Source organism: Saccostrea cucullata, unplaced genomic scaffold, assembly GCF_032062105.1.
Source record: "Saccostrea cucullata isolate Sc308-1 unplaced genomic scaffold, CSIRO_AGI_Scuc_v1 ctg1262, whole genome shotgun sequence".
NCBI lineage: Eukaryota > Metazoa > Mollusca > Bivalvia > Ostreida > Ostreidae > Saccostrea > Saccostrea cuccullata.
The window spans coordinates 26,408-33,418 of NW_026921660.1; the positions used below are offsets into that span (position 1 = coordinate 26,408).

Sequence of the window (7,011 nt, forward strand, 5' to 3'; positions counted from 1 at the left end):
ATTCCATCGGCATCGAAAGCAAGTTTTTTAACTTGCCTAGATAGCCGAGCGGTCTAACTCGCTGTTCCTGTACTGCTAGGAGACAGATTCCGTAGGTCGAGAGTTTAATCCCAGGCTGGGGCGGAAGTGAGCATCCTTGTAAAAGTGAATTTCTCTGTGCTTTCTATATTAATATTCCTTCACTTAGGGCAGTTATATTAATTTAAGAGTTGTTGTAATTTGTGCTTTATATATATATATATATATATATATATATATATATATATATATATATATATATATATATATATATATATATATATATATATATATATATATATATATATATATATATATATATATATATATTATTTTTTTTTTTTTTTGGGGGGGGGGGGGTATTTTCCAGATTGAGATATGCCGTTTTTACTTTTATGAAAAATAGAAAGGGGGGGGGGGTAAAATGATTTAATCAATATTACTATTGTGGACATTTTTTGTGAACAGGTTCGTTATACTTTTAAAAGTACTATTTTACAGTTGCAATTATGTTTATATCACACAACATAAAACATGGGTAATAGTTATCTAATTTTATTTATAATGAAAGTGTAGAATAAAAACCTTTTTTGAATTGTTACCAAATTGTTTTATTGATAAAACAATTTATTTTATTTGAGAAACACTAAAAAAATGCAAATGGATGCAGAAATGAAATATTTGTCTCTCCGTTGATCTAAAGGGAAATAGAGTATAAAACAAAGTCTTAAATTGTTTTGAATATAAATAGAAACTTAACATAGAAAAAAGCCCACAATGTCGATTTTACATTGGACAACATATTTTGTATTTTTTAGCAACTCTCAATAGGAAATAATAATCTCTTAATATTTTTTCTTTACAAAGAATTAACTTTAAGGCTTCTATGTTAAATTTGTAATTTTAATTTTTTTCATAAAATCTTCTAAAAACTGATGGTAGAAGGCATTTTATATATATATATATATCGGCAGAGATCTTTAAAACAAGCTGGCATTATTTGTTTTCCCTATTCATGTACGTCTATTTTGCTATCACCTACGAGGGCTGTTCAATAAATAATTTCCTCAGTGCTCTTAAAAAAACAAAACACGATTTTCAATAATTTAGTCTTTATGATTTCACTTAAATATTCTCTTTGAAGGACAAACACCACCAAATGTTTTCCCATAGACTTCCATACAAACTTTAGCCCCTCTCACTGATACATGTATTGAATTTCGGGCAAATGACCTTTTTGTCGTGAAAGTTCGAGATATTGGAAAACAAAAAATGCCAGAAAAAATATACCGTGCCGTTGCACTTTTACTTTCAATTTCCATTTGTTTACAACTAGGTGTGTTTGACACCAAATGAAAATCTCTAACCAAAGTGCATCCCTCCCTTCAAATTTTTACCTGTAACTCCTATTTACCTCAAAGAAACCCAAGTCTTGATATGAGATTTTTATCAACTTTATTTCACTTGTCAAATACATAACAAGTCTTTTCTCTTATTGACCAATCACGCGCCAGATAGCATTTTCTCCTCCGCACAACTTTGGGTGTCCAAAATGTCTGCGCCCATGTATTTGTTTATGTAGGGGTTTTTCCTATAGAGTAAAAGAAACATTTATAAAAAGTGGTCAATTTAGTAAATTTAGAACACATATCCATTGCTCATCTCAACTCTTGAATATTGGGACTGACAGTCTTAGCTTAGGTACACCATTGGCTGTTACATTTCACACCCCAGTCAATCAGACCAACATCTGTGAAACAGAAAAGGTGTCTCTAAATTGAAGCATTTTTCTATTTTTCTTTCAAACTTTTAAAATAAAATGATTAATCTAGCATATGTTTTGCTTGTTTTTCTTATTATCTCTAATAATTTCTCAAGGTAGATTATGTTAATCATTCAGGGTAGCAGGTACCCGTTATTAATGAAAAATGAAGAAAATCAGCAGGTTTTTGTAAGAAAAAGCTGGGTTATGGAAAGAGTGAAAACTAATGTAGATGAAATAATCAATGGAAAGAAAGAGAATTATATCTAGTTCAAATGTACATAAGATTAAAACAAATTCTATCAGCAGTGGGTTGCTGGCATCAGAGAATCAAATACATCCCCACTGAAAATTTTGTAATTTTGAAGGGGGGTGACCTACTTTTTAGCCAATTTTCATGAACAATTCATGTAATTGATGTTAAATATGTATATTCTCATAAAAGGCAAATATATTTATTTGCATATCATTTCTTATTATTGACATAATTAATAAATTGATTGAATGCCAAGGGCATATAAATCATATTGTCTGACTGAATACAGTGCTCAATTGTACGCAAAGTGTTTAAATAACTGCAGTTCTGAGGAAATTTACTTTCTGATAATCTATAAAAAGTTTTAAATAACTTAAATATTAAGAGATTAACTAGATTTTCTGAGAAAACCATACCTTGGAACTCTTAATGAAAGCAAAGGGATCATCCCGAGAGTGTCCATGTGTTGTTCATTGTAAGAGGGTAGGGTTCATTAATCTCTTCCTTCTTGATAATGCATTGCTGAAATACATTTTATTTTATTAAAACATACTGATAAATGCATCTAGTAGCTTATATAATAATTTCTTTTATTATTTACACAATCTTTTGAATTTTTTTAAGCATTTGTGATGTAATACCTTTAAAATAATCATGTTGAAATAGAATTTACTCAGATAATTATTTTAAAAAATATCAAAGAAATTGAAAAAAAATAACTGCAGATAAACATGACTCTTGTTATTCAAATAAACCAAATTTAAACAAAATTCCTTCATTTTTCAGCATGAATAGAGCACAAAATTACCCCCCCCCCCCCTTTTCAGCAGAATATCAAGATTGGATATAGCAAGGAGGAGGGATATTCAGACACCTTTTTCATAATTTTTTCAGTTATAATTTTGAATATTTATTGCATTTTCAATGTATTTTCTGCAAAAATATATTGTACTGTAATTTCAATTAAATTTCCTACAAGTAATCTCTAAGTTTCACAAAAGTATAACTTTTAATTCAAGCCAGCCCTGATTACATGACTGAAACTGGCTTTTCTGATGGATTATGCCCCTTATGTAAAAACAAAGTAACCTAATTAGTTAACAGCAGTCAAATTTTGTTATAAATTATTTAATCAACTCTGATTAACACAAATTTGAAAGAGGATTACTCAATCTGTTCCAATGTCTACACTCATAAAATACATAGATTTAAATGAATTTCTCAAACTGCGAGGGGGATATTCATATGTTTTGTGTATTGATGATGCCCATAAATATTGATATTGTATTATTTACAATATTCACAGTAAATTTCGGTATAAATATTTATTTAAAATTATTTACATGAATTTTTATTGAAAATATGAGAGCTAGGGCAAAAATTTTGGCATTTTTTCACTATGTGCAGTCCCCATTGTGAGCCTCAATTTACCCAAACCCTCTAATTTTTAAACAAATAGTCAAAACTAATTAAAATATAATCCCAATGCCAAAAAAATAGGAACCGGTTGTTTTTTTGGCTATAATCAATTTTTATCCACGAAATCATACCTTTTCTATAGGACAAACACCACCAAATGTTTTCCCATAGACTTCCATACAAACTTTAGCCCCTCTCACTGATACATGTATTGAATTTCGGGCAAATGACCTTTTTGTCGTGAAAGTTCGAGATATTGGAAAACAAAAAATGCCAGAAAAAATATACCGTGCCGTTGCACTTTTACTTTCAATTTCCATTTGTTTACAACTAGGTGTGTTTGACACCAAATGAAAATCTCTAACCAAAGTGCATCCCTCCCTTCAAATTTTTACCTGTAACTCCTATTTACCTCAAAGAAACCCAAGTCTTGATATGAGATTTTTATCAACTTTATTTCACTTGTCAAATACATAACAAGTCTTTTCTCTTATTGACCAATCACGCGCCAGCTAGCATTTTCTCCTCCGCACAACTTTGGGTGTCCAAAATGTCTGCGCCCATGTATTTGTTTATGTAGGGGTTTTTCCTGAATTAAAACACATGTCCGTAACATTTTTATCTAATTTTTGGTTGTTCTTAGAACACATTTGAGTTTTGCCCTTCGTATACTGATATATGGCAGATCCTATGATTTCCTGGACTAGTTTCTACTTTCTGAAAGGTGTTTTTTCAAGTTTGAAAAATGAAACAAAGTCAAAAGGTGAAAGATCTGGCGAATATTGTTAATGTGACAAAACATTGACGTTTTGTTTATCCCACAAACTTTTCTTAAGTCGTCAGGGCCTGTGGGTTTGGAGGCTGTTATGAAGAATTTAAATGTAGTGGATTCCCGATTTTTGTTCCTCCAGAAATTGAACTATCGCCCCAAATAAAATTTTGAACTACAAGAGCACTAATGGTTAAGAAAATGGCATATAAAACTGCCTTTGTGCTCCCGCAATTCTTTGATCCTCTTAGACCTTTGCTGATTTTATTGTTAATTTATTTTGAGGGTTTAAAGCAATGGATTCACGTTTCATTATCTGTTTGAATTTCAGACAAAGGTTAAAAACTACAATTACTGATTTTTAAAAATAATTATTTAGATATTCTTACACGCTGTCGTTTTCGCTCATTTTTCAAATCATAGGGTGATAATTAAGTACCAAGCATTTTTACCGTTAAATGTTTCTTTAAAACAATGTGAACTACCGCAAAATGATGCCTATCAGATTTGCTATGTTTTTTATAGTCAATGAAACATAATCAGTGATAATTTGTTGAATTTTGGCAAACAGTATATTGGTTGTTGTCCTTGTCGCGGTACCCATTTTTGATGCCCATTGCATCATTTTTGTTCATTGAAATCCACCTGCTTATGTGTCTATAAAACAGAACTGGTTACTGTAAATTTGACATATTTCAGTGAATATTTCGGTTTTTTTTATTTTTCACAAGCTTTACACAGCTGTGATGAAGCGTTTAACTTCACTCTTCTTTACTGTTTTTTTTTCATTCATTTTTGATGCAGTGTCTCGAATAGCCCTTGTTTTCCAGCTTCTCACAATGAAACTATTTGATAAAGAGTGGTCACATTAACTGTTATCATTTTATTAAAGATTCAATCATGAGAGAATGTCAAGTTTAATGTAATATTTCTATATTGTATGTCATAGAGTTCAGGACATTATCTAATGAACAGCCTTCGTATATACCCAACATTTAGATTGTTTTTAAAATATGAGTTTTAATTGATCAAAATGTTATCAAACTAACTGAATTACTTTCATAAAAGAAATAAAATTAGGTTTTTAGTATTAATTTTTTTTAACAGTTGTCCTGTGTAAGTTTAATGCATTTGGCAGAATGCAACCTTCTGTCCAAGCGCGGATTACGTGATCCAAGTGCTCACGTGACATTCTCCACAGCGCTCTGTTTACAAAGGAAAAATAATTTTCTGAGTCTTATATTTCTTACCATGCAGGTTATTTTTATAATGAGAACAGTGTTTTCGTCACAAATGGTCAAAACACTCAAATAGGATGAGTGGATAAGGACATCTTTTCCCAAAATGAGTATGGTGACCATCATAACCCAACTCCTCTGTATTCTAAGCGTCGATTTTCCAATGTGGATAAAGTATGGACGCCTTGCTTTTGTCTAACTGATAAGTTTTAAGTCTAAAGGAAAGATTTTTAGGGATTTGTAAATTATGATTATTATTATTAAACTATTTTACATTTTTCTCTAAATGTAACTTGGCCATCTTTTATGACGAAGGATTAGGTTCATTTGTCGCCAAATTCGGCCCCGTGTCAAATTAAAATAATATTCCTCTAAGGTCTTTCAGAGAGTGTATATTTTCATGAAATCATCAATGTATTTTAGTACCAATGTTTATTTTTAATTTATGAAATTGTAAAGGTAGCATATTTTATTATTATGATAATTTGACGTTGGTTATGCGACGTCTTGAAGAGGAATGGGAAGTGATTTTTTTAAGAATTAAATCTAGCTTACATGTATATTTCATTATTTACGTTTATTAAATCTCATTTTCATAAAAACACATTACAATACATAGTTGTACATGTGAAAGCATATTATACTTAATTACAAATTTAAATTAAATATATAGAGACAACGAATAGTATTTGAGCTCCAAAGTCTAACAAAACAAATAGGAAGCAAGGAATACGGACCTTTAAAACATCAGAGGTGGGATAAGGTGCCATGGAGAAGTGAACATTCCCTGTCCACCTCTCATAACACCAATGTTCTTTGTCTTTGTAAGAAAAAAACAGGGGTAATCCCTATTTTTACATCAACAGGAAAAAAATTAAATTATCAAATAAGAAGAATAAGTTACTGTTTGATTTGTAAGAAGATTTGTAAGTGGAGTTTGATGATGATTTTTAAGTTTTTTTTATTCTCAATTTGTCCAGATGTAGAAAATGAAAAAAAAAATTACAAACGTTTTTGCACAACTACAGGACGCATTCAGTTATATATCAGTAGATCATTTATCTATCAATCAAAAATTTGGATCACCTACCAAAGAGCAATTGGCAATATGATTTGTAATTTGATCGAAATAGGAAAACGAAAATTTGTTCAGTGTTTCCCGAATAATTGTTTCTTTAGTACAAATCCTAAGACACATGTAACATTCTTTTTATGTTTAATGCTTATAAAATCCATTAGGCATAATGAATATAAAATACGATGATTGTCTCAAAAAGCCGAAGGCAATATTTATAACTTATTTAATAGGCAACCAATACTAACCAAATTTTGCATAGACATACTATAATCAATGTTCTTTAAAATTTTAAATTCTTAAATATATATCTTTCATATTGATAATATCTGGATGATTGATATGAAGGCCTATATGGTGTGTCGGCGCAAGAACAAAATTCGAAATAATTTTCGCATATAACAATTACATTTGATTGCACTCAAATTTAAATCAGTGAAACATTTGTCAAGAGTAAAGTGGTTTTTCACTTTA

At 30.2% G+C, this 7,011-nt stretch overlaps 1 long non-coding RNA gene across 2 annotated transcripts; it reads right to left on the reverse strand.

Annotated features, from left to right (window-relative positions):
• Positions 1 to 1,719: 1,719 nt before the first annotated feature.
• Positions 1,720 to 4,046, reverse strand: LOC134260531 (uncharacterized). Of its 2 annotated transcripts, none has more exons than XR_009990561.1 (3): positions 3,868 to 4,046; positions 2,453 to 2,558; positions 1,720 to 1,768 (listed from the first exon to the last, which is right to left on the reverse strand). It is a non-coding gene; the product is annotated as an uncharacterized LOC134260531 (long non-coding RNA). The 2 variants fall into 2 exon arrangements; XR_009990560.1 differs by having other exon boundaries at positions 3,851 to 4,046.
• Between the last annotated feature and the right edge of the window lie 2,965 nt (positions 4,047 to 7,011).